General features: G+C 40.0%; 1 long non-coding RNA gene and 1 pseudogene across 4 annotated transcripts in view; one reads left to right on the forward strand and one right to left on the reverse strand.

Moving 5' to 3' along the window:
• LOC309655430 overlaps positions 1-27,281 on the forward strand; it is a 138,774-nt gene that overhangs the window by 4,524 nt on the left and 106,969 nt on the right. The gene's annotated exons all lie outside the window — the stretch shown is intronic.
• On the reverse strand, positions 10,218-14,192 carry LOC309654823 (annotated as a pseudogene). Its single transcript has one exon. The product of its transcript is annotated as an uncharacterized misc_RNA (transcript).

Below are 27,281 nucleotides of genomic sequence, written 5' to 3' on the forward strand. Positions count from 1 at the left end.
ATAATGTTTGATCTGGGTGCCCTGTGGCCTGGCCAAGTGGACACATAAAATTAACCATCACAAGCTCTCAGGGATGCCATTCACTCATTCACTCATTCATTCATCCAATATCTACTGCTTATTATGTTCCAGACACCGAGGGTGATATTCATGATTCAATGGGGAGCAAAAGCAGACCGGCCTCTGCACCCCTGGGGCTGGTGGCTCAGAGGGACCAGCAAACATTAATCAAATAATCTGGTTTCTAAAATTAAATAGTTCTCTTCAGGCTCTGAACGTTGTAACTCACAAAGATGAGTCACCAGTTCCTGGTAGCCCAAGGGCCTGAGTCAACAGGAATCTGCCTGGCTTGCTGGGGGACTTTCCTTGACCTGGCTTTGATCAACAGCACCACCCCAAGCAGAAGTCAGGTCCCGTCGCGTGGGAGGCTCCTTCCTCCGCACCATGGCTGCCCTCCCTCATCCTGGTTTGTTCTGTGTTGGTTTGGGGGAGTGGATTCCATCTTCAGTGAGGAGCACTGCTCGCCCTGTGACACTGCGGAGCTGGCTACTGGCCTGTGCAGAACACGGCATCTCTTTGGGGGCAGCCCTGGCTCCTCGTCTGCTCTTTTTGGTCATCAGCTTGCTGTAACCTTGCTGCTGCCTGGTGCCGCCACTGAGCCACACCCTCACGGCCACAGCCCCTCACAGGGTGTGAGCGGGTTTCTGAGCCAAGGGCCTTCCCTCACCCCTTCTCTTTCAGCTCCACCAATTCTTACATTTTCCAGGCCTTTTTGGTGGATTTAATGCTCAATTTGGAGTCTCATTTATTTACATAACATGTACCGGGTGCCTTCTATGTGCCAGGCACTGGCTAGATGCTGAGGCTCTACAAATCCAACTGTGGGACTTTCTATTTCATTATGTAGAAGGAAAACGTGGAAAGGACCCCTCACCCCTGACATACACATATACATACACACATATACATACACACATACACACATATGTACGCACATATATATACACACATATACACACATATACTTACATATGTATACACATATATACACAGACATAATACACATATACATATGCACATACACACACATAACACACCCACATATATACACACATACACATGCATACACACATATATACATATATATACATACACACATAGACATACTACACATATACACACATACACATATACAACATACACACATATACACACATATGTACACATAATACACGCATACACGTGCACACACATATATACATATACATACATACACACATAGACATGATACACATATACACACATAAAACATTTACATGCACACACATATATATACACATACATACACACATATATACACACATACACACATCATAAACACACAAAGAAAAGAAAAAACAGTGAAAGGATTAGGGATTTAGGGAAATAGAAGTTTTGATACTGAATGAAAATATTTGAGGTTGTAAAAACTAGAAAAGACTGAATGAAGGCTCAAGGGTCAAAACATAGTATTAAGGACTACTTATTAGAGGAAAGCTGCCCAAGGCTTTTCCCTCTGTGAAGGACAGAAGAAAGGAGTTTAGGTGAGACAAAAAGAAAAAAAAAAAGGAATCTCATCTGAATCGTGTGATGAGGAAATCGTTAAGCTTAAATTTTTATCAAAGTTACACGTGCACCAAGTTAAAAAAAGTCAAATAGTTATATAAGATTCATGATAAAACCAGCATTTCCCCATCCCAGCCTTCTCTCCTTCGCAGAGGCAATCACTTTTACTGCTTTTACTACTTATTTCTGCTTCTTTGTGTTTTAGGCATCAACACCATTTTTTACTTCCTTCCTTAAAGCTGAGCCTTCAGCTGTCCTTCCCACCCATTCCCATCAGGCATTCACAATCTCCTTGTCCTGTAACCTCTCAAGTTCTGGATGTATTAATTTTTACTGTTTACTAGGCTTGATACAGGGGACCCTGAATAACACAAGTTTGAATGGCACCAACTTGTACTCGGATCTCTTTCACTAAATGCATACAACAGTACTACACGATCCCTGATTGGTTGAATCCTTGGATGGGGAACCATAGATGCAGAGGGCGGACTGTAAAGTTATACTTGGATTTTCCACGGTGAGGAGGGTTGGCGTCACTAACCCCCGAGTTGTTCCGAGTTGTGTTCCGAGTTGTTCTGGGGCAACTGTACATGCAGAGCCATGTAGTGTATCGATACTGTATCAGTTATTAATTTCTATGTAACCATTGTGTCCTAAATTTAGCAGCTGAAAACAATAAATGTTAATCATCTCACCATTTCAGTGGTCAGGAGGCCAGGTGTGGCTTAGCTGTGGGACCTTTGGCTCAGGGTCTCTCAAGAAGGCCATTGGCTGGAGCTGTGGTCATCTTGAGGATCAACTCAAGGTGGGGGGAATCCCTTTCCAAACTCACTCATGTGGCTGTTGGCTGGAGACGTCAACTCCCTGCCACCTGGGCCTTTCCATAGGGCAGCTCACAGCACGTAGCTGCTTTCCCTCAGAGAGCGAGGAGAGAACAAGACCATTTTAGAGACCGTCTGTTACATGCACCATGATTACTTTTTCTTCTAAATTGATATTAGATATATAAAAGAGTTGCAAAAATAGTACAGAACTCACATATACTCCTCCCCTAATGTTAAAGCTTAGGTATTTCTCCTTTTGATGCAACTTTTTGTTTCCTTTGAAGTTAAATCAAGCTTGTTATTTGCTTGGCTTTCTATGCACCTGTCACTAATAAAACTCCAAATTCTTTCCTCGAAATCTCCCCTTAGGACATTGAAAGACTTCAGGTGTTCTATCTATTTCATCTTCCTAAAGAGCTCTCTCCTGGGGCCTTCTGATGACCTGCTCCACCCCCTTGACCAGCTGAACCCGATGCCTGGGGGACAGCAATCATCTTGCGATTTCTCTTCAACACTTCAGGGATTCTCTTACTCCCTTTAATGTAGGATCATCTGTTTCTTATTTTTCCTGATTTCCTGTTTCTCAGCTTTTCCTCTCAGTTTGGTGGAGTGTCTTCTGATGCTTTCTTGAGAACGGTGCCTGGGAGGTATGTTTCTTTTTTCTTTTTTGTAACCTTGCATGTCCAAAAGTGAATGTATTCTATCCTAATAATTTGAATGATGTTTTATGTGGATATACTGGTCCAGTTGGGAATCCTTTCCCGTCAGGAGTTTGAAGACATTGCTCTGTTGCTTTCTAGCTTCCAGAGATGTCAGTGAGAGATCTGACGCCATTCTGATTCCTGAGCCTTTGAAAATAACCTGTTCCCCACCCCACTTCAAAGGCTGTAGGATCTTCTCTTGTTCCTGGTGTTTTGCAATGATGGGATATTTCTTCGGCTGAGACTGTGTTCTTTCATCTTTCTGGATATTCATTGATACCTTTTAATCTTCAAATTTATGTCCTTCAGTTTTGATAAATGTCCTGGAATTACTTCACTGATGATTCCCTCTGCTTCGTTTTTTCTGAGGTTGCTTTCTGTATTCCTATTATTCAGGTGTGGGACACCCTGGACTGATCTTCTAATTGTTTTCTCTCTTCTTTCCTATTATCCATCTCTTTATTTTATTTGCTGTACTTTGTAGAATGTTTCCTCAATTTTATGTTCTAATTCTTCTATTGTTTTTTAATTTCTGCACTCATGTTTTTAATTTTCAAGGATTCTTTTTTTTTTTTTGGTCATTCGTTAAGTGTATTTTTCACAGTACATTTTCTTGTTTCTTCTTTTAGCTCTCCAAATCTACTAGGGATAGCTTCTCTTCTGGAAGTTTATTTCCCCTTCCTATATAGGCTCGTTTTCTCAGATTGCCTTCTTTCCCCTATTTATTTGATTTGGCCCCTTTCTCATCAGAGATTTTCCTCAGTTGTCTGGTAATCTGTGGTTGTTTCCTCATATTTTAGAGTGGGCATCCGTAATGCTGGAGGAGGTGAGTGCATGTGGATGCAGTGTGCTAAGTGAGCTTTTAAATTTTTTTAATTTATTTTATTTATTTATTTTTGGCTGTGTTGGGTCTTTGTTGCTGCGTGTGGGCTTTCTCTAGTTGCGGCGAGCGGCAGCTACTCTTCGTTGCAGTGCGCGGGCTTCTCGTTGCGGTGGCTTCTCTTGTTGTGGAGCACAGGCTCTAGGCGCGCGGGCTTCAGTAGTTGTGGCTCGCGGGCTCTAGAGTGCAGGCTCAGTAGTTGTGGCACGCGGGCTTAGTTGCTCCGCGGCATGTGGGATCTTCCCGGACCAGGGCTCGAACCCGTGTCCCCTGCATTGGCAGGCGGATTCTTAACCACTGTGCCACCGGGGAAGCCTGGTGAGCTGTTGCTGTTGGCTGAGCTGTTGAGTTTGGGAAGCCCCCTTGGCCATCCTGCTCTCCTGCCTTCTTGGCTGGAGCAGAGCCGGGAAAACTCAACCGATCTCTTGCCTATGCGGGGGACGGGTGGTTAAGGCCTGACTATGAGTTCTGAGAGCCAAATAGGGACAGAGGGCTGGGATGGGGGCGGGGAGGTGGCACATGGGTATATATCCACTGAATCCCCTTCACCCACGCCTCTGTGTCCCCTACATACTAAGATGCAAGGAGAAGTGATTCCTTAGAATACATGTGAAAGAAAGCTGCTCTTACCATGTATGTGGGACTGTTAAGTCTGATTAGTTCATCTGTGAAGGCTCCTTTCCCTCTGGTCCTTATCTTTGGTGGTAGGTGGGGTTTAGCACAGACCTGTGTGATTTTGACTTTGACACTAGTCCTTCCCCCATCTGCCTCCTTGTCTTACATTTGGAGGCCTGATCTCCAGATAAGATGCACTGTGTCCCCACGGTCCAATTGCTGATTCACAGGGCAAACAGCATACCTTGGATGGTCTGGGGTCTTCAACTAGACCAGTCATTTTTCTAACTTGCCATTTGTCTCCTGGAGTAGAGGGGGGAAGAACTATGACACACATATGTAAAAATGCAGGAAGGACCTACCACGCCATCTGCATTCCGGTTGTCAGCTCCAATGAGCCGTACCGTTCCTCTTTCTGACTATGGACACGGCTTGGCGATGCTGGTGGTTTGTACCAGGGAACTGCTTCCTCACACACATGTTATAAATACACGCACCAGGTTGTTGCAATTGGAAAACACACGGGAGAGCGCTGAATCTGTTGAAGTAAATGACTTTAGCTCAACAGCTGATTCAGAAAAGAGGAAATTACAACTGAAAACGCAACAGGAGAAGGAGAATCCATGTTGCTTCCAAGAACATGGGCAATTTTATCATCTATTTTCTCAAAAACAGGTGATGAGTATGTCAGGATAAGTTTGGTTGAATACTTGAGAATTTTTCTTTTCTCCAGAAATACCTCTTTCATTTCGTGAATATCTCCTGAAGATCTTCCATGGGCCAGGTCAGTGCTGCTGTCAGTATTGTCAGCGTCCCTGAGATCCTGGCTGTCAGTGCGCTGTGCTGAGTTATTTTTCAGAAGTTGTCCTTTTGTTTCCCCTGCTCCTACTTTTTTTTTAGCTATCGTGACAGGTCTGAATAAACCACTGTGATGTTTCTGTAATTTTCTCTATCAGTAAGATACATGCAGAGTTAATGGAATCCCCAAGTAGTAAGACCTTCCAGATCAAGGGACAAAAAATTTAGCAGATATTAAAACTGCCCAATATCACATAGCCGTTGATAGTGATATCATTTTTGCTCTGGGAGTGTAAATGCTAATGTCACACTTCAATGGATAGTACATTTAAAAAATCACCTCTAAGTGCTAGAGCTCCCAAATCAATCCCCCTTGTCATTTACTAGACTTTAACACCTTAGCTAAAAACAAGTCTATTGTCCATAAAAGTTATTTTTAAACAACCTTTATTGAGCTATAATTCATATACCATACAGTGTACCATTTTAAAGTATAAAATTCAATTTTGGGGGTATATTCACAGAGTGGTGCAACCACAACCATAATCTAATTTTAGGACATTTTCATCACCCTCAAAAGAATCTCTGAATCCACTTGCTGTCACTCCCCATTCCCCCAATCCCTAGCCCTAGGCAACTGTTAATCTACTATCTGTTGCTATAGATTTGCTTAGGCTGGACATTTCCTAAGAATGGAATCATATAATAAGTGGTCTTTTGTGACTGGCTTCTTCCACTTAGCTTAGTATTTTTGAGTTTCATCCATATTGTAGCATGTATTAGCACGTCATTCCTTTTTATTGCTGAATGTTATTCTGTTGTACGGATAGACCATGTGGTATATCCATTCATCCGTGGATGAACATTTGGATTGTTTACACTTTTTGGCTATTATGAACAACACTGTGTACAAATCTATGTGTGGACGTATGTTTTCATTTCTTTTGGTTAGATACCTATGAGAGGGATTGAGTCATTTGGAAACTGTATGTTTAACATTTAACTGCCAATCTGTTTTACAAAGTCATTGCACCATCTTAAGTCATATCAACAGTGTATGGTGATTCTAGTTTCTCCACATTCTTGTCAACATTTGTGACTGTCTATCTTTTTAATTTCAGGCATTCGAGTGTGAAGTAGCATCTCATTGTGGATGATTGAGCATCTTTTCATGTGCTTATTGACTATTTGTGTATTTTTTTTTAGAGAACTGTCTATTCAAATCCTTCACCCATTTTATTTTTTAATTATTTAATACATGTTTTTAAAAAAATTTTATTTATTTTAATAAAGGCTGTGTTGGGTCTTTGTTGCTGCCCACGGGCTTTCTCTAGTTGCCGAGAGCAGGGGCTACTCTTCGTTGTGGTGCGCGGGCTTCTCATTGTGGTGGCTTCTCTTGTTGCAGAGCATGGGTTCTAGGCACACGGGCTTCAGTAGTTGTGTCATGTGGGCTCAATAGTTGTGGCTCGCAGGCTCTAGAGCACAGGCTCAGTAGTTGTGGCACATGGGCTTAGTTGTCCTGTGGCATGTGGGATCTTCCTGGAAAAGGGCTTGAACCCGTGTTCCCTGCATTGGCAAGCGGATTCTTAACCACTGTGCCACCAGGGAAGTCCCCGTCCATTTTAAAATTAGGTTATTTGTCTTTTTCTTGTTGAGTCATAACAGTTATTTATATATTCTGGATACTAGGCTCTTATTGTATATATGACTTGCAAATATTTTCTCCAAGTCTGCGTCTTGTTTTTTTTTTTTTTACTTTCTTGGTGATGTGGTTTGAAGTGCAAACATTTTTAATTTTGATGAAGTCCAGTTTATCAATTTTTTTCTTTCATCATCTGTGTTTTTGGTGTCATGTCTAAGAAATCATTGCTTAACTCAAGGTCATGAAGATTTACTCCCATGTTTCTTTCTGAGTTTTATAGTTTAATTTCTTTCATTTAGGTCTGTGATCATTTTGAGTTAATTTTTGTGTATGGTGTGAGGTGGGGGGTTCAGATTCATTCTTTTGCATGTTGGTATTCAGTTGTTTCCAACACCAGTTATTGAAAAGACTGTTCTTTCTGCATTGAATTACCTTGACATCTTTGCTGAAAATCAGTGACCACTAATGAAAGGCTTATGTCTGAATTCTCTATTCTGTTCCATTGATCTGTATGTCTATCTGGATGCTAGTACCACACAGTTTGATGATTGTAGCCATGTAGTTAAGTTTTGAGATCGGGGAGTATAAGTCCTCTAACTTAGTAATTCTTCAAAACAATGATGCCTCTTTTTAAATAAAGGGTTGTTTGCCCTACAGTTGATTTTGAAGGGTTTGGAGAAATCAGTTGATATTCTTTAGTGGAAGTCAAGAGCTTTATGTGCCCAGATGTCCAACAGTAAGAACACTGTTGTATGACGTGTTTTCTCATACATCTGCGATAGCACATGAGTCAGTCTTTGGCTAGTCATGGAAACCTTCTTGAAGAGCCTTATTTCAGAAGTTTGATTTGTTCCACAGACATTTACCAAGCATCTCCCACACGTCATGGCCTGTTCTAGAAGCTGGGGAGAGAAAAGTAAATGGGGCTCAGCCCCTGCATTCAGAATGCTCACAATCTGGCAAAGAACTGGCCAGAATTTTATTGTTGCCTTTCTGGAGACTGCCAACTTAAACCCCTTCACTTTATTTTTATTTTTATTTTTTTTTTTATAAATATCCTTCACCCCTCAAGATTTCTTTTTTTTTTTTTTTAATTTTATTTATTTATTTTATTTATGGCTGTGTTGGGTCTTCGTTTCTGTGCGAGGGCTTTCTCCAGTTGCGGCAAGCGGGGGCCACCCTTCACCGCGGTGCGCGGGCCTCCCACCACCGCGGCCCCTCCCGCTGCGGGGCACAGGCTCCAGACGCGCAGGCCCAGCAATCGTGGCTCACAGGCTCAGCCGCTCCGCGGCACGCGGGATCCTCCCAGACCAGGGCCCGAACCCGCGTCTCCCGCATTGGCAGGCAGAGTCTCAACCACTGCGCCACCAGGGAAGCCCTAAACCCCTTCACTTAATAGGTATGAAAAGGAAGCCTAGAAAAGAGATTTGCATGAAAGCTACAGTGTCCACAAAAGTAAATAACTGTGAACACAGTGCCTTGCACATAGTAGGCTCTCAAAAAATATTTGCCATGATTTGCTTACTAGATGGTGTGAAGGCTGGTGTCTGGGACAGCTCACCACAGAGGGACAGACTCAGAAGGCTGAGAAAGTGCTCAAGCTCCTTCTGGGGTGGGGGGAACGTTCACATTTAAAGATTCCTTTGTGCTCACTGCCCGGCCTTGGGCTACTGACAGTACTCTTGGCAGCCAGCTTTGCCCTGGAGCCTGCACTTATCCTTTCTTTCTTTTTTGGCCCAGGGTGTCTGGAGACAGGTTGAATAACCACCCTGGAGTTCTGCCAGAGTCACAAGATGAGGAAGGGCAAGAAGCACAGCAGGAGACAGAGAGCAGGGTGGTGAGGTGGGGGTGGGGATGCAGAGGAAGTTCAGCATCATGTGGCTTCAATGGCTCAACTCTGCTCAGGGGCCAGAATTAGTTCAAGCAATTGAGACTCTTGGAAAGCCTGACCCTTCCCCTGAGGGTTATTTGTTTCCTCCTGTCTGGTGGGTTTGTCTGGCTGTTTCTCCAAACCTACAAACACAGAGTTCTCTAATCAGAGCCTTCATTCAGGTAGGCAATTCCAGGGGCCCCATGTGCAGTGTAAACTCAGCTGTGACCCAAACCAAGTCATCAGTTGTGGCCAATGTCTGGTATGGATGGGGGCTACCGAGCTGAGTTCCAGAGAAGGAGGACCAGATTTTGTGTGCTCCTCTCCACCACTTATGGAGGAAATAAATAGAGGAAATAAATGTGAATGCAGAACAAGGCTAGGGGCACATCAGAACTGAAAGAGAGAACAGCGCTGAGGTTGAAAGCAAGAACTGGAGACAGATTGCTTTAGGTGGAATTGTGGCTACTTGTGTGATATTTCTGTACCCAAATGTTCTCATTCAAAACTCCCAAAATCTCTTTCTTTTATCCACGGCACTGTTACCTTCTAGTATGCATGTAATGTATTTATTTATTACATTTATTGTTTACTGTCTTTCTCATTGCCCACCCATAAAGGACAGAAATCACTGCTTTTGTTGTGGTTGTCTTTTAATGTATCCTCAGAATCTAGAAGACTTGGGACGTGTAGAAGTTACTCATTAAATATTTGTTGAATATGGTTAGTAATGGTACCAACCTCAACTGGATTGCTATGAAGTTAGATGAGAACATACTATAATATGTTCAGGGCAGTGTCCGCCTCATAGTAAGTGTCACATAAGTAGAGTGACTGTGTGTCCCATGTCCAGTTGGCCTAGGGCAGACCTGCTTTTGACCTGTTTCCTGGAGAAATTACTAACAGTGCTCCCTTTCATAAGAAGAAGAAGAAAAAAAGACTTGTTTTAGATGTTAAATTATATGGTTTTCCTACATATAAGTGTTTTTACTCATTCATTTAAGAAGTTAAAAAAAATTATGTACTATTTACCAGGTACCATGTTAGATGCTAAGAGCAGTAGCCATAGTTCCTTTCCTTCTATTATAGAACTTAACGGTCTGTGGACTCTCATGGGGGAACTTTAAGAACAGGATTAGGTAGACAACCTCATGGCTTGAACACACGGGTCATAATAATAATTGGATCTACAGCCATGTGGTTCTTTGCTGTTTTATGAAGAAGTTTTTCATTTATCAGTTTTTACAGCAACCCAACAAGGCAGAAATGATGACTCTTACCCTTTTTTTTTTTTAAACATCTTTATTGGAGTATAATTGCTTTACAATGGTGTGTTAGTTTCTGCTTTATAACAAAGTGAATCAGTTATACATATACATATGTTCCCATATCTCCTCCCTCTTGCGTGTCCCTCCCACCCTCCCTATCCCACCCCTCGAGGTGGTCACAAAGCACCGAGCTGATCTCCCTGTGCTATGCGGCTGCTTCCCACTAGCTATCTGTTTTACATTTGGTAGTGTATATATGTCCATGCCACTCTCTCACCCTGTCACAGCTTACCCTTCCCCCTCCCCATATCCTCAAGTCCATTCTCTAGTAGGTCTGTGTCTTTATTCCCATCTTACCACTAGGTTCTTCATGACCTTTTTTTTTTTTCCCTTAGATTCCATATATATATGTTAGCATACTGTATTTGTTTTTCTCTTTCTGACTTACTTCACACTCTTACCCTTTTACTGATGAAAATCTGGGGCTCTGAGAAGACAAATAACTTGGTGAAGTTTGCATAACTATAGAGCGCTAGTCCCAGGCTCTGATTCCTACACATTTTCCTGCTGCCTCGCATCAGCTGCTGAGAGGGTCGACAAGATGACCTGACAGCCCTTTTATGACATGAACTCAGTAATTCTGCATTGCTCTATGATATGTAGCTCTTTTCTTACTAATTCTTTAAAATTATATAGATTACACTGATTAAAGGTGGGATACACATTTTCAAGGCAGAAGAACCAATTCTTCTGATTTCTAATCTTGCCTGGTCCATGAAGTAAAGCCATTCTCTTACCAAGTCTAAGACAGCCCTGTGTGTGGTGGCTAACTGCAGCTTTTCTCATGTTCCTCTGCCTCCCTCTAGAGACTCAAGTCCAGAATTACAATTATATATTTTATATATTATTATATATATATATAAAATAGTAATATGTAATATAGTAATATATATTATATACATATATAAATAAAACAGTAATGTAAATATATATATTATATATATATATATTCTTTGCAGTAGGGAGTTATTGTAAGAACACAGAAGCTACAAAAAAAGCCAAGTCTTATCTACTCCTTCCTTCCTTGTCTCCCTCATGCCTAATGCATGGGAAACTCTAATAACTACCAAGGACGTGAAGATAAAAGCCTGGCTCAGGTTTTTACCTTTGTGTTCTTTTTTCCCATTTAGGACACTTTGGCAACCCCTCTTTGTACAAAAAAAAAAAAAAAAAAAAAATCAAACCCCCCCAAAAAAAACAAAAAAAAGAGGATTTAAAACTTCAAAGGAAGAGTGGAAGTAAAATTTCAAAGGAAGGGGAATTCCCTGGTGGTTCAGTGGATAGGACTCTGTACTTTCATTGCAGGGAGCATGGGTTTGATCCCTGGTCGGGGAACTAACATCCTGCAAGCTGTGCGGTGTGGCAAAAAAAAAAAAAAAAAAAAAATCAAAGGAAGAGTGGAAGTAACCACTCTTTCCATTTCTGATCTTTCTCATATGAGGTTAAACACAGTGTGGTTTTGCACTTGAGACTCCATTAAGGGGCTGGGACCACTTTTTGCTGTGTATCTATACATTATATCCTGACCACTTTCACCCTACTTTTCTTCCCTCCTTCCAGCTCCTTCCCCTCCTCCACTCCTCTCTCTAATCCTTCACTATTGCTTTTGTATTTTGTGTGTGTGTTTTTTTTTTTTTTTGGAGGGACTGGTTCTTTATTTCAAAAAGACATTTATCAATGTTCAGTATCAAAACAGTTACACTATTGTTTTTTCTTTCTCCCAATCGGCCCCCAAAGAGACCACACCAAAGGGGAGTACATTTTAAGCCAATTAAGCTGTAGGATGCACACCTAACTGACCTCACCGAAACCTCACCAAAAAGGGGGGATTGGGTAGGGAAAGAAACTTTAAAAGATCAGCACACTGCCAGCCCAGACTGTAGAGGGCTCTCACAGCCAGATGGGGTGACCAGTGTGCCCCAACCCCAAAGAAGCCAAGTTTCAAAATAATATAAAATTTAAAACCAATTTTGTACATAAGCTATTCAAGATTTCTCCAGCACTCACTGATACAGTGCACGAGATGGCACTTTTAGAGACAGCAGCTTCAGACCCAGAAAAGGGTGATGAGATGAGTTTCATATGGCTAAATCAGTGGTAAAACATAATTTTCTTTCCTTTCTTTCAAGGAGGGCGGGAGAGCAAATAAGTGGTCGCCTCAAAATAAGGGGCCCGTGATCCATTCTGTGAGCGGCTGGGAACAGGGTAGAGCTGGGACAAGGATTTGGGCTCAGAGGTCTTACCATCTTGATTTCATCTGATCACTTCCGGTGGAAAAAAAGTTGCCCAAAGATACCGTAAAGCTGAAAACCTGAACAGTGCTTTTTTTTTTTTTTTTTGGCTAACTCCTTCTGGAATCACCTTTCTGGTTTGGCAGGGACTTTTTGCAGAGCAATGAGGTTTCCCAAAATAGAGTCCTTCTCTGGGCTGTTTGGCTCTCAGGGAGGCAGGCCCATACCCTTTCCCCTCCTCTACGGAGAGGGCAATATGCATTAAGCTGAAAAGTTACCTTCCAAAAGTGAGAAAGGGATCAGACTGCTGCTTCAGAACTATGGAATTATCTGGAATGTTTTACAAATGGCTGCTACATCTACAGCAACAGAAAAGGCAATTGCAAAATGTGTCCATCACAGCATGCTTTTCAAGACACCTGGCACTGTGCCCACGTTCCCTTAAACGTTGTTCCCAAAGATGCTCAGCCTCTAGCCCAAATGGAATCTCCGGGGAGAGGCAGAGACAGTTTGGCGAAAAGGACACAGGGGTGGGGGTGGGAGAGGTGGCGAAAGGAGAAAGCAGCCGTCCAGTTAAAGATCAGCCCTCAGCTTAAAGGTCAGCTTCGGGCAGGCTGGCCTCAGCGGCAGGGTGGGCCTGGCGTGCTCTGCATCTCATTCAGGTCAAGCAGAGTCTGGTCCAGCAGCATCCTTTGTGTACAGAGGTGCTCCTCTTTGGTGCATTTCAGTTTATCTTCCAAATCATCAATTGTCTTTTCCAGCTTGGCTACCGATCTCTCAGCAAACTCAGCACGGGTCTCTGCCTCCTTGAGTGTATCAGTAAGAATCTTTATCTCTTCCTCATATCTGTCTGCTTTTTGAGAGTACTTTTCTTCAGCAGCGCTCAGACACTTCAGGTTCTGGTCCATCAGTCTGACCCGCTCATCTGTCTGTCGGCAACGGGACTCTGCCAGCTCAGCTCGCTCCTCTGTGCGTTCCAAGTCTCCCTCAATAATCACCGACTTACGAGCCACCTCTTCATGCTTCGTATCTGCCTCTTCTGCAATGTGCTTTAGCTTCTTTGAGTTGGATTTCCTGGAGTTCCATTTTTTCTTCATCTTTTAAGGCTCGGTTTTCAATAACCTTCATACCTCTCTCGCTCTCATCAGCAGCTTTCTCAGCTTCCTCCAGCTTTTGCAGGGCGGTGGCCAGGCGCTCTTGAGCGCGGTCCAGCTCCTCTTCAGCCAGCTGGATCCTACGGTTCAAGGAGGCCACCTCAGCCTCAGCCTGTTCCCGGGCCCACCTTTCTCCCTCCACTTCCCGCTGGAGGCGCTCGGCCCTCTCCTCTGCATCATCGGCCTGCTGCTGCAGGACCTGGATCTTGCTCTTCACCGCCTCGATGGTGGTGAGCCCGGCCATGGTCCCCACCCAGCCCCTGCTTGCCTTCGGGTTCCTGCCTCCTCCACTTGGCGTTGCAGCCGCTTCTCCTGTATTTTATGTTTTATCTGCTCTGCCAACCAATATTCTAGGCAAGGAAGCCAGGGACACCATCAGTACGGCTCAACCCTGAGGGTTGCTCTCTCTCCTACGGAGATCACTCACCTCTGTGCTAGAACATTTTGTTTCTAGCAACTTGCAGACAGTAAACACTCAGAGGCAGGGTGGGGCGGGAGTCAGACTTCTCAATGATACTGTCACCAAACAAACACTAAGGAATTTGCTACCAGCCTGATGCCTTCCACTTGGAAACCAGGAAAGGTGGGAAGGGGTTCTAGCATGTTCTCTTTACAGCAGGAGCCAAGTAGCTTGATTCTATCATCTACTACCTGGAGTCTAGCTTAGCATCCAGGTCTCCATGACTGGCGTGTTGTCCCCGGGAGCTGCCCAGTGTCACTGCACCAAGAGTTCCTAGATCTTTCCTAGCTTACAGCTGACATTGGTGGGTCTCAGATGAGATGTTTGATAGCCACAGAAACAACGCTTCTCCCCATGCTAGGGGCTTGAGGGAACTTGGGAAAGGTATTATATAGATGTTTCATATAGAATATGGGATGATTTTTATCTGCGTACCTCTTGTGATTGTACCCAAGGACACTATACTGCAATTCAGTGTTTCTGACTATAGCTACAGGGCTTGAATTATGTGAATTTATTTTTGTGTCCCCAATGCCTGGGGCATGGTTAATGCTCAATAATTGCTTATTTCAAGAATGAATGAATGTACTATAAAACTCTTACAGGAAAACACGGGCAGAACACTGACATAAATTGCAACAATATATTTTTGGATCTGTCTTGTCTCCTAGAGTAATGGAAAATAAAGCAAAAATAAACAAATGGGACCTAATTAAACTTGAAAGCTTTTGCACAGCAAAGGAGATCATAAATAAAACAAAAGACAACCTAAGGACTGGAAGAAAATGTTTGCAAATGATGCAACCGATAAAGGCTTAATTTCCAAAATATACAAACAGCTCATACAGCTCAGTATCAAAAAAACAAATGAACTGATCAAAAAATGGGCAGATCTAAATAGACACTTATCCAAAGAAGACATACAGATGGCCAAAAAGCACATGAAAAGATGCTCAACATCGCTAATTATCAGAGAAATGCAAATCCAAACTACAGTGAGGTGTGTCACCTCACACTGGTGAGAATGGCCATCATCAAAAAATCTACAACAGTATATGCTGGAGAGGGTGTGGAGAAAAGGGAACCCTCCTACACTGTTGGTGGGAATGTAAATTGGTGCAGCCACAATGGAAAACACTATGGAGGATCCTTAAAAACTAAATATAGAACTACCAAATGATGCAGCAATCCCACTCCTGGGCATATATCTGGAGAAAACTCTAATTCAAAAAGATACATGCACCCCAATGTTCACAGCAGCACTATTTACAATAGCCAGGACATGGAAGCAACCTAAATGTCCTTGGACAGATGAATGGATAAAGAAGATGTGGTACATATATACAATGGAATATTACTCAGCCATAAAAAAGAATGAAATAATGCCATTTACAGCAACATGGATGGGCATATAAGTCAGAAAAAGACAAATATATCATTTATATGTGGAATCTAAAAAAATGATACAAATGAACTTATTTACAATATAGAAATAGACTCACAGATATAGAAAACGAACTTATGGTTACCAAAGGGGAGGGGGAAGGGATAAATTAGGAATGAGATTAACAGATACACACTCCTAAATATAAAATAGATAAACAACAAGGACCTATTGTATAGAACAGGAAACTATATTCAATATTTTATAATAACCCGTAATGGAAAAGAATCTGAAAAAGAAGAAAAAAATGTATAACCGAATCACTTTGCTGTATACCTGAAACATTGTAAATCAACTATACTTCAATAAAAATTTTAAGAAAGAATGAATGAATGAGTAATGATTAGCCTGAGCATTACTTTGTTCTTAAAATCAGACACAAATATTTATTTTTTCCTGAGTAGAATTTCTAGGCTAACAGCTATGTGTAATATGAAGGCTTTTGAGAAAGGTCTTCACGATTTTATCATGTTCATGGTGAGAAGACATTAAGGTACATACGAAGAAAAGACAGAAGATACTAGGCTACAGGCAAGAAAAAAGAAAAAAACCCCAAAGTCAAACTTTCTAATAAAAAATACCCATGGATCTGATAGCCGAGAGACAGTTTTCAGCCGTTATGGTCGTAGTTTTAGTAGTAAGAATAAAAAATAGAGAATTCGACTCTTTCTTTGCCAAGGTTAGTTAAAGGCAAAATCTTTACTATTATTAGGGAGAGAGAGCATGATACTGTAGGGAAACTGAGGCAGGAAATAGCTAGAGGACTTATGCAAATTCCCACATAAAATTTAGATTAAAAATTCCCTTTAGTGCCAGACTCTTTGACAATGGATTCCATTTGCCATATTTATACCTGAGTAATGAGCAGATCTGCTTGTTCTGGGCAGTAGTTTTCCTTCTGGCAACTCTGTGCGCTAGGCAATCCTGTGTTTGACATTTTCTCAATTGGGCTTTCATGAGCTGTTCTTCTTGTTTGTGTACTGCTCACCCCACATCCCCCGGAGCCTGACCCAGGGCTTTGCCTGTTCTCTTTCTGGCACGTCTTCCAATTACACGTGATTGGCATTTCAACCATGGGACTCCTGAGCGCTCAAATTCTTTCCGATCTAGGATGTTAACTAAACCATTGTGGTGATCATTTTGCAGTATACACACATATCAATTTGTTATGCTGTACAACTAACATGGATACAATGTTGTATGTCCATTATATCTCAGTAGAAAAAACAAACAAAAAAGACTTTTAATAGTAAAATGTTAACCTGGGTGGGTGGAAAGGCAGAAATTTTGGAGGAGGGAATTTGCCTGGTGTCTTCCAAACCGGTCCTAGTAGATGACTCAGTTTTTTGTCCTACTTTTTCCAAAAGGACATTTGCATGATTCTGGATAAGGGGTTGGCGGCAAGGCAGACCCCTACTCCTGGGAGTACCAGGCTCTGAAGTGAGTACCAGTTACTTCCCCAAACTGCCCATGTTCCCCATTGAGCCCACGGGAACAGTGACAGTCCCAACACCTAAGGCATCTGTTGCCAAGGAGACCATCTGGCTGGAATGATGATTTCAGCTTGGTGGAGTTCTAGGTCAGGCATGTTGGCTGGCTGGAGCTGGCACAGCCAGGGTCCATCTCTGAGGGCAGCTTGGCCATTTGTTTTGGGCCTGTGTCGTAACCAACACTGTTCATATTTTATCAAAGTGGAGAAAAAGCATAATGAGAACCGTGCCCTTTGAAACTGAGACTGGTTTGTAAAAGAGCAAAGTCTAAAACATGGTGTGGATTTAAAATGTGCAGCATCTCAAAAAGTCCTTGGTTTAGAATTAATTTATGTTAGAACTGGAAAGACCTTAGAAGATACTTATATCAAACATCACCCTAAGATTATTCTTTTAAGACTCAGAATTGTGTTCTAGTTCAGTCTCCGCCACCCACTAAGCAGGTTATTATTATTATTATTATTATTTTGGCATCTCTAAAAGGAAAAGTTTGGGAGACAATGCTTTGGGAAATATCCTTGTTCTCCTTACTTGCTGCAAGTAATAAATGCTTCCTTCTCCCAAGGGGGGAGAAAAAAGGGAAAAATTTGCACAGTGGGGCCCCACGTTCTTTTCAGCACAAACCTGTGATTCCAGAATTTGGTTGTAAAATTAATGTTAATGTAAGTTGTCCCCTAGTGGCTAAAATTAAAATTGCAGATTATATCAACACGGAATTTCTGGATGCAATAAGAAACCTAAATTCTACAGTAACACAGTGATTACCCTTTTAAATGAAATAATGTAGGTACAACAATTGGCACCCAAGCTCTCAGTAAACGGTGGGGATTATTCCCATGTACAGCTCATGCTCACCGTGCTTCAGAGGAACTTTCACATGAGTGTAAAAAGAAACCTCGACCATTGTTGACTGCCATATCGTAATAGTAAAAATTAGAAACAGCCTAAATGCCTATCAGTAGGATGGTAGTGTGCTTGCCCCATGAAATACTATACAAAGTGAAAATTAGTTATCTAGAGTTACATCTGACCACCTAAGTCACAGCATAAGTATACCTTTAATGCAAATTACCCTCCTCAATAATTTTACCCATTTATACTCTTTGGAACAGTGTATGAGGGTTCCCATTTCCTCATATACTCACCAATACTTGTATTTGTCTGATTTAATTCTTTGGGCCAGTCTGATGTGAAATGATATTTTATTTTTTAAAATAAGTTTCCTCCTCCTTAATAGAGAGGTTAAGCATGTTTTCATACTTCTGTCATTTGATTTTCCTCTCTGTGAATAGTTAGTTCAAATCGTTGTTCTAGTTTTCTACTGATTTGAGAGTCTTTTTATTATTTATTTGTATGAGTTCTTTACAATAGATAAGAACTTTTCAGTGGCTGTACACTTTCCTCCAGTGTATGGCTTGTCTTTTCACTTTTAAAATATCCTTTTTTTCATACAAGTTTTACATTTTAATGTAGTCAAATATGTATTATATATGTGTGTGTGTATATATATATATATATTTTCCCTTTATGGCTTGTTTTATCTTGTGGTGTTGTGTTTAAGCAATCCTTTTTCACTCTTAAGACAAATATTCTACTATATGTTCTTGAAAGTTAAAAAGTTTTTCAACTAAGTCTTTAATTTACCTACAACTGATTTTTGTGTATGGTGTGAGGTAGGGAACTAATTACATTTTTATATGGATAATCAATTTTCCTAGCTCCATTTATTGAATAACAAATTCTTCCCTGTCTAAGGCAATGGACTGTGGGATCAGAGTGCCTGGGTTCAAATGACAGCTTCACTTTTGATTAGTGGTATGATCTTGAGACAGTTACTCAATCTCTCTGGGTTTCGATTTCTTCATCTGTAAAACGGAAATAATAATACTAGCAGCTGTTATAGGATTATTGGCGGTATTAAGCAAATTAAATCTAACAAAAATTATTTTTTTATTTTTTATTTTTGGTTGCATTGGGTCTTTGTTGCTGCGTGTGGGCTTTCTCTAGTTGTGGCGAGTGGGGGCTACTCTTCATTTTGGTGCACAGGCTTCTCATTGCGGTGGCTTGTCTTTTTGTGGAGCACAGGCTCTAGGTGCGCGGGCTTCAGTAGTTGTGGCACACAGGCTCAGTAGTTGTGGTGCATGGACTTAGTTGCTCCACGAAATGTGGGATCTTCCCACACTAGGGCTCAAACCCGTCTCCCCTGCATTGGCAGGTGGATTCTTAACCACTGTGCCAAAAGGGAAGTCCCAAACGAGTTAAATCTAAAACACTTAGGGCCTGTCACAAAGTTAAGACTCAATAAATGTGAGTTATTATTATTTTTATTGCGAATATATTATGCTGCCTCTGTCATAGACCCTCTACACAGTTGAAAATCCATGTATAACTTACCTCCATATATGTGAGTCCTCCATATCCGAGGTTCCTCCATATCTGTGGTTTGGAATCCATGTATTCCACCAACTGGGGTCATGTAGTACTGTAGTATTTACTATTGAAAAAAATCTGCTTATATATGGTCTCACGAAATTCAAACCTGTGTTGTTTGAGGGTCAACTGTACACGGGAGGCTTTCCTGCTCTTTTGCAGATTGTGTAACTTCTCAGCTTCTATAATCTCATGAGCCAATCTCTCATAATAAATCTTTCTGTATATCTATACATATCCTATTGGTCCTGTTTCTCTGGAGAATCCTGGCTAATACAAGTGCAATGACACTAATAGATATCTCTGTGCAAGTCTAATAATAATATGTTCACCCTGAAGACCAACCACCCCAGGGATCATTATTAGAAGGGCTATTCATTCATCACTGCCAAAGCGATGAGAAACTAGAGGTTTTTTTTAACAGCACTTTTTTAGTACAATATGCAAATCGTTGGTTGACTTAGTATAAGATTAATGAGGATGTCTCATGTGAGTGGGGAGATATTCATTTTAGGTTTGATGATTTAATCAGTTAATTACTTAATTAACATGTAAAACCCTGATGCAACTAAAAGGTAGAATGAACAAAAAACTGGAATAATTGTTTTGCTGAGATGACAGTCATACAGTTGAAAGGGACTAATACACATTGAACATGCAAAATGGTGTAACTTTTATTTTCTTGGAGGTAAAATAAAAGCCCTTTGAAAAGATAAATGAGCAAAGTTTAAAAACCACAGAAACCATTTCTTTGTTTCACAAGTCCAAAAAGAGTTATAATTTCTGGTAGATCGTTCTAAAGGATTTAAAATTCACCCATCCAACTGTTCATTCCACACATATTCACCGAGCACTCCATTGTATCAGGCATTCTGTTGATCCCCAAATGCATATGCATATTCAGGCCAAGAATGGCAAGACAAAATTAAAATTAAAAAAAAGGACAGGGTGGGGCAAGGGATGATATTTGTGAAACTAGACATCAGGACACATTTATAAAAGTGTGTGTGTTTGTGTGTGTGTGAAAGAGAGAGAGAGAGAGAAACAAGGAACAAAGAAGAGAACTAGGATGGATCTGTGTATGTATGGAAACTTGGTAAATGATAGAATGGCATTATAAAGCAGTAGAGAAAGGACCATCCATTCAATAAATTGTCCTGATTCAACTGGTTATCCAAATAGAAAAAAGAAGTAAAATTATATCACTATATCACACAAAGTAAATTCCAGTTGGATAAGAATTTTGAAGTCAAAATAAAATGTAGAAGCATATCATCATATCCTCAGCCATAAAAGAAAAGACTGGTAAATTTGGCTACACTAATATTAAAAATTTTTCTAAACAAAAGAGATCAGACAAATTTAAAAGCCAAGCTATAAGACAGTAGATAATGTTTGTAACATAACATACTTGACATGGGTATTGCATCAGAAGTATTGATCAAAGAGGGAAATCAATTGCATGGGAATAAGGAAAGGCACCACATACAAACACTAGAAATTGGGGTGAGGTATAAAGCAATGATAGAAAATAGACAGAAGGATGGAATAGCTTATTTAGTTCAAGCCACAAAAATGAAAGGACACAAGAACACATAAGAATCTGATCAAAGGCATCTGCCCAAGTTGTCCTTGCCCACTCCATTGCCCACTGTTCACGCAGTGAGTCTTTCATGGTAATAGTATTAAAATGAGGAAACCACATGCAAATGAGGCAAACAGTAATTGAAGAGATATTGACCAACAATTTTCCCCAAATGGCAAAAAATATCAAATTACAGATTGAAGAAACTCAACAAACATCAAGCAGAATAAATTCAAAGAAAATCATACCAAGGCACAGGTAAAATTGCTGAAAGCCAAAGATAAAGTCTTAAATGTAGCCAGGAAAAACAAACACCCCCCAAAAAACACCCCAAAACAGAATACGTATAGGGGAAAAACAATGATAACAGATTATTTTTCATCTGAAACAATGCAAGCTAGGAGACCATGGAAGGACATCTTTAAAATGTTAAAAGAAAACACAATCCTTGCACTTAGCCTCTTCCCTCCAACACCTTCTCTATAGGTTATATTACCCTTCCTGATGACTTTAGACAGTTTCCATATGCTCAGACTCCCAATTCTAAAACTTTCACCCCAAATCTTTAATCTCCAGGATCATATGCTAGCTATCTATTAACATCACCACCTGGACATCTTGCTTTTCACCCCAGACCTCTTTTTTTCCCTATTTAAGTAATGATTCCTAACAGCTGCTCATGCCAGAAACTTGGGACTTGTTCATGGCACCTCTCTTTTCTGCCTTCGCATGTAATCTATCACCAAATTCTATTCTACATTTAAGACTTTATCCTTTATCTTTGGCTTTCAGCAATTTTACCTGTTCCTTGGTAACAACTTTGTTTCTTTCTATTTTTACAGTTGCCTCCCCTCTTGTCTGGAAATTTGCAGCAGCTTCCTGTCTGATTCCCCAGTTTCACTCCTCTCCACTCCAGACTATTCTCCCCATATCACATGGAGTGACCTTTTATATATAGATATAAATCTGATCACATTATTCCCATGTTTAAAACTTTCAGTAGCTTCCCATTGCAATGAGAAACAATGTTAGCTTAATACCACCTACAAGCCTCTACGTGGTATGCCCTATCTATATCTCTTAACTCAAGCTCCAGCCACACTGACCCTCCTCCAGATTCGTCAATGTGCCAATCTTTTTCCTACTTCAGTAGCTTTACATTTATTCTTTCTTCTGCTGGACAAACTGTTATTCTCTTTTTAAAAAAAAATCTGATAAATGCCTACTTATTCATCAAGTCTCAGTTTAAATATCACTGACTTGGAGAAAATTTACTTGACCTCCTATCTAAAAATTTGTTTCTCTTGTTATTGCTTCTCATAAATCCCTCTTTCTTGTCTTTTTCCTCCTTCTTTACAAAGCCCTTAACATGATCACTCACTATACATTTGTCTGTTTACTTTATGAGACTGTAAGCTCCATACAGACAGAAACCGATGTCTGTTTTGTTTAAGGTGTGTCCTTAGCATAATGCCTCATTGTGGGCACTTGTATTAGTTAGTGCTAGCTGTTGTAAGAGAAGAACTCTTAGTGCCAACATAATAGAACTTCATTTTTTGCTCATGTTAAGTTCAAAATGTATGTTCTTTGTTTAAAATTGAAGTATAGTTGATTTACAATGTTGTGTTAATTTCTGCTGTACAGCAAAGTGATTCAGTTATACATATATACACATTCTTTTTTATATTCTTTTCCATTATGGTTTATCACAAAATATTGAATATAGTTCTCTGTGCTATATAGTAGGACCTTTTGGTTTATCTATTCTATGTATAATAGTTTGCATCTGCTAACCCCAAACTCCCACTCCATCCCTCCCCCATCCCCCCTCCTCCTTGGCAACCACAAGTCTGTTCTCTATGTCTGTGAATCTGTTTCTGTTTCATGGATAAGTTCATTTGTGTCATATTTTAGATTCCACATATAAGTGATGTCATATGGTATTTGTCTTTCTCTTTCTGACTTACTTCACTTAGTATGATAATCTCTCATTGCATCCATGTTGCTGCAAATGGCATTATTTCATTCTTTATTATTTATTTTTAAAATTTAAAATTTTATATTTTTAAAAATTTTGACTTCATTGGGTGTTTGTTGCTGCTCGTGGGCTTTCTCTAGTTGCGTTGAGCAGGGACTACTCTTCGTTGCAGTGCATGGGCTTCTCATTGAGGTGGCTTGTTGCGGAGCACGGGCTCTAGGTGCATGGGCTTCAGTAGTTGTGGCATGCGGGCTCAGTAGTTGTGGCGCACGGGCTTAGTTGCTCCGCAGCATGTGGGTCTTCCCAGGGATCGAACCCGTGTCTCCTGCATTGGCAGGTGGATTCTTAACCACTGCACCACCAGGGAAGTCCCTTCATTCTTTTTTTATGGCTGAGTAGTGTTCCATTGTGTGTTTGTGTGTGTGTGTGTGTGTGTGTGTGTGTGTATACACCACATCTTCTTTATCCATTCGTCTGTCAGTGGACATTTAGGTTGTTTCCATGTCTTGGCTATTGTGAATAGTACTGCTATGAACATTAGGCTGCATGTATCTTTTTGAAGTATAGTTCTGTCTATAAAATATGCCCAGGAGTGGGATTGCTGGATAATATGGTAACTATACAAAATGTATGTTCTTGATGGATAGTTGGGTGGCTGGAGAATTCTGCTCCATGTTGTATCCAAAGAACCAGGCCAATAGAGACACTGCCACATTCAATATGTGACTTCCATAGTATCCCTAGATGTAAATATCCTATTAGACAGAAAAAGGAGAGTGGAGAGTCTTATGGGAGGTTTTATGAGCCAGGCTTAGAAGAAACTTGCATTATCTTCTCCCACATTTTATTGGCGAGGACTTAGGCACACGGCTCCATCTAACTGCAAGGAGCACTGTGAAATCCAGCCTAGTTGTGTGCTCAGGAATAAAGGGAAAAGGATAAGAATGGATAGCCAGCCCTGCCGTGACACTCACTACATTTTGTTGAATAAATTAGTAATCAAAACTTCACACATAAACATGGGATTTCTTTTCGTCTTTTGTTTTTTTAAATGAATTTGAGAACTACCATAGGAGGCAGTAGTCTTTCAGTCAATAATCCTCAGTGTAGACATGACTTATAATTCCCTTGGAGGTATCTTCATTCTGATGCCTGAGTCAGTAAGACAAACTGAACCTTAATTTAGGGAACTGCACAGTACAACTTACAGATATTTCTGTCAAAAACAATTATAATGTTTCTGGTACTTGTATAATTAACTCTCAGGAATCAGTAGGGCTCTGTTGACTGGTGCGAATTATTCCCTGAAGGTTCTGAATAGGATATGAATTGTAAACCATAAAAAAAACACCCCAAAACCTAAGGATGCTAATCTTTAGGCAGTCTTATTTAAATTTGGCAAGATATACACCTAGTTCTCTGTTAACATATGATGTTACAAGGCTACTAGGTTTGGTGATGTGTTGGTGGTAAAATATTTTCTTTAAAAATTTTCAAAAATATAGTATATATAACGAGGAGCATATAAACTGCAAATGTACAGTACAGAGAAAAATAACAAAATAAATATCCATATATCCACAAAAAAGACCAATAAGTGAGGTATAACTGTATCTAAGGAACCCTCTGTGTCCCTCCCTACTCTCCCAGAGGTGACCACTATCTGAGTTTTGTTTTCATTTCTTTCCTTTCCTTTTATTTTTTAAATTAACTTTTTATTTCTTTTTACTTTTGTTTATGAGCTTTTCATTTATGGAATCAAAGTGTATATATTCACCCACCCGTAACTTAGTTCTTTAACTCATCTTTATGTCTTTGTGATACAAACATGCTGATACATGAAATGTACATCATTTTAGCTGCTATATTTATATTTCATTGAATCAATATACTATACATAATTGTCTGTTTCACGCAACCTTTCATTACATGAAGAATTCCAACCATACACATGTGCAGAATGGTATAATGAATCTCCATGTACCCATTATCTAGATTCAATAATTACCATTTCATGGCCAATCCTGTTTCATCTATGTTCCCCCCTAATCCATTCTCACCAGTATTATCTTGAAGCAAATCCCATATATCATATCATTGCACTGTATCTCTAAATACATAAAATATTGTATATGTATTTCTAAATTTCTGTAAAGAATTTAAAAAAATGATACCATTATCATGCCAAGATTAACAATAATTCTTAGTACCATCAGATCTTCAGTGTTCAAATTTCCAATGACTCATCTCACTTTTGATTGTGTTTTTTATGGCTTAAAAAAAGTCAGGATCCAGATAAGATCCACACACTGTGATTAGTTGATGTCTTTTACATCTTCTTAAATCTATAGTTTTATCTCCACTCTGCCCCTTACAATTTATTTATTGAAGAAAAGCTTTGTCTTATAGAATTGCCCACTTTGGATCTTGCTGATGATATCCATGGGGGTATACTTTGACACATTTTTCTGTGTTCTGTATTTCCTATGAATTAGTACTTGGATATAGAGTTTCAACTAGACTCGGAATTTATTTATTTATTTTTGGCAAGGCTATGTTAGAGACAGTGTTATGTTTTTCATGACACAAATAAAATCTAGTGGTCTTTCCTTTGTAGATGTTAGAAGCTATTGCTGCTCAACACTTAGGTGTATTCATTCATTAGGTATTACTATATATTCATTCAAATGTTGATGTGTATTTAGGTTGTTTCTAGGTTTTTGCTATTATGAATAATTTTGCTATACTTACACTTTTTATAATATATATTACATATAATATATTGTTATATATTATATATATTCTTATAATATGAGATATATTCTTATTCTTTCTGGTTAATAACTTGAGCAAGAATTTCTCAAGAAATGGAATGGCTGAGTTGTAGGACATGTTCAAGTTTAACTTTATAGCCAATGCTAAACTCTTTTCCAAAGCAATTGTTCTAATTTACACTCCCATCAAGAGTGGGCGAGAATTCTTGCAGCTTCATTGCCTTGTCCAACTTAAGTTTTGTCCGTCTGGTGGATGTGTAACAGAATTTCATTGTGGCTTTCATTTTCACGGTAATGGAGAGGGGTAAAAGGAAATTTGGGGTAAGGGTTTTACGTGACCAAGGACATTTCTCATCACCCAGTCTGAGTTGGCTTGAAGAGGACTTATGGAAGAAAGATTAAATCCAGATGTTTGTTGCTTCTTAGAACCTCATAAAACAGGACTTAATACTGGTGTTCTCCACCCCTCCCCAGAAGCTGGAATATTTATTTCTTGTTCATTTTACATATGTTTTTGGAATTTCTAATTAGAATTCCACTTTAGCTATTCCTGAAAGAACTTTCCAACACCACAGTTTTGATAACTGTAATATATTCTCCTCCATTTAGGTTAAAGTGAGTAAACCTACAGAAGACTATTTCCAAGTTTGTAGCATGGAGGATATTATAGCAAGAATGTTGATCTACTGAAAAGCTATAATTTTCAAGAAAGGGGTGAAATAGCTAGGATTAAGGTAGCAGAACAAGATAGAAGTTTCTTTGTTCATGCAGTTCCTCCAATGGAAAAATTACTAGTCTTGTGATGTAGAAAGGTTAGTTCATCATGCCTTTGGTGAAATGTGTTAAAAAGGCTGGGTGATGCCATGACAAACACAAAATTTGAGAGACCTCATTTAACTTTGGACTACTGTCCATTAGAAGAAGTCTGGCAGTAGCTCATTAACTATGGGAAAAGGTTGTGGGGACAGAGCACAGGCTGTCCCCTTAACACTTTTTGGGTACTCACTCCTCAATAAACGTGTTCATGTATGAATTGGTTGATTTTGAGATGATTTGCAGTTTGTTCTTATGAAGGGATATTTATGGGATTATTCAATATGTTACCACTTTGGCAGGATATGCGCTTTTAAAGTGATGTAAACCCTTAAGTAAATGAACAAAGCTCCTAAATTGGAATTTCAAGTGCCAGAGACCACAGCCCGTTCTCTGTTTGGGACTCTTCAGCATACTGTCTGAGTGAGGCCGACAAGAAAATATCTTTTTCTTCAATGCCTGTCGCCTTCTTGGGATGAAATCTAGGGCAGAGGGTGGAGCTTTATTTCTAGGTCCACAGCTGCCAAGGTTGACCCCAAACAGCTTCACAACCAGGGCTTTAATTAGCAGTGGTATTTGGAAATGCATAAGGGCATTTCTGGTTTTTGAAAATGGCCCTAGGAATGGTGGTCTTGGGCATTATTGGCACTTAGTGCTTG

This window comes from Balaenoptera physalus (genome assembly GCF_965194825.1).
Source record: "Balaenoptera physalus genome assembly, chromosome: 2".
In the NCBI taxonomy this organism is placed as follows: domain Eukaryota; kingdom Metazoa; phylum Chordata; class Mammalia; order Artiodactyla; family Balaenopteridae; genus Balaenoptera; species Balaenoptera physalus.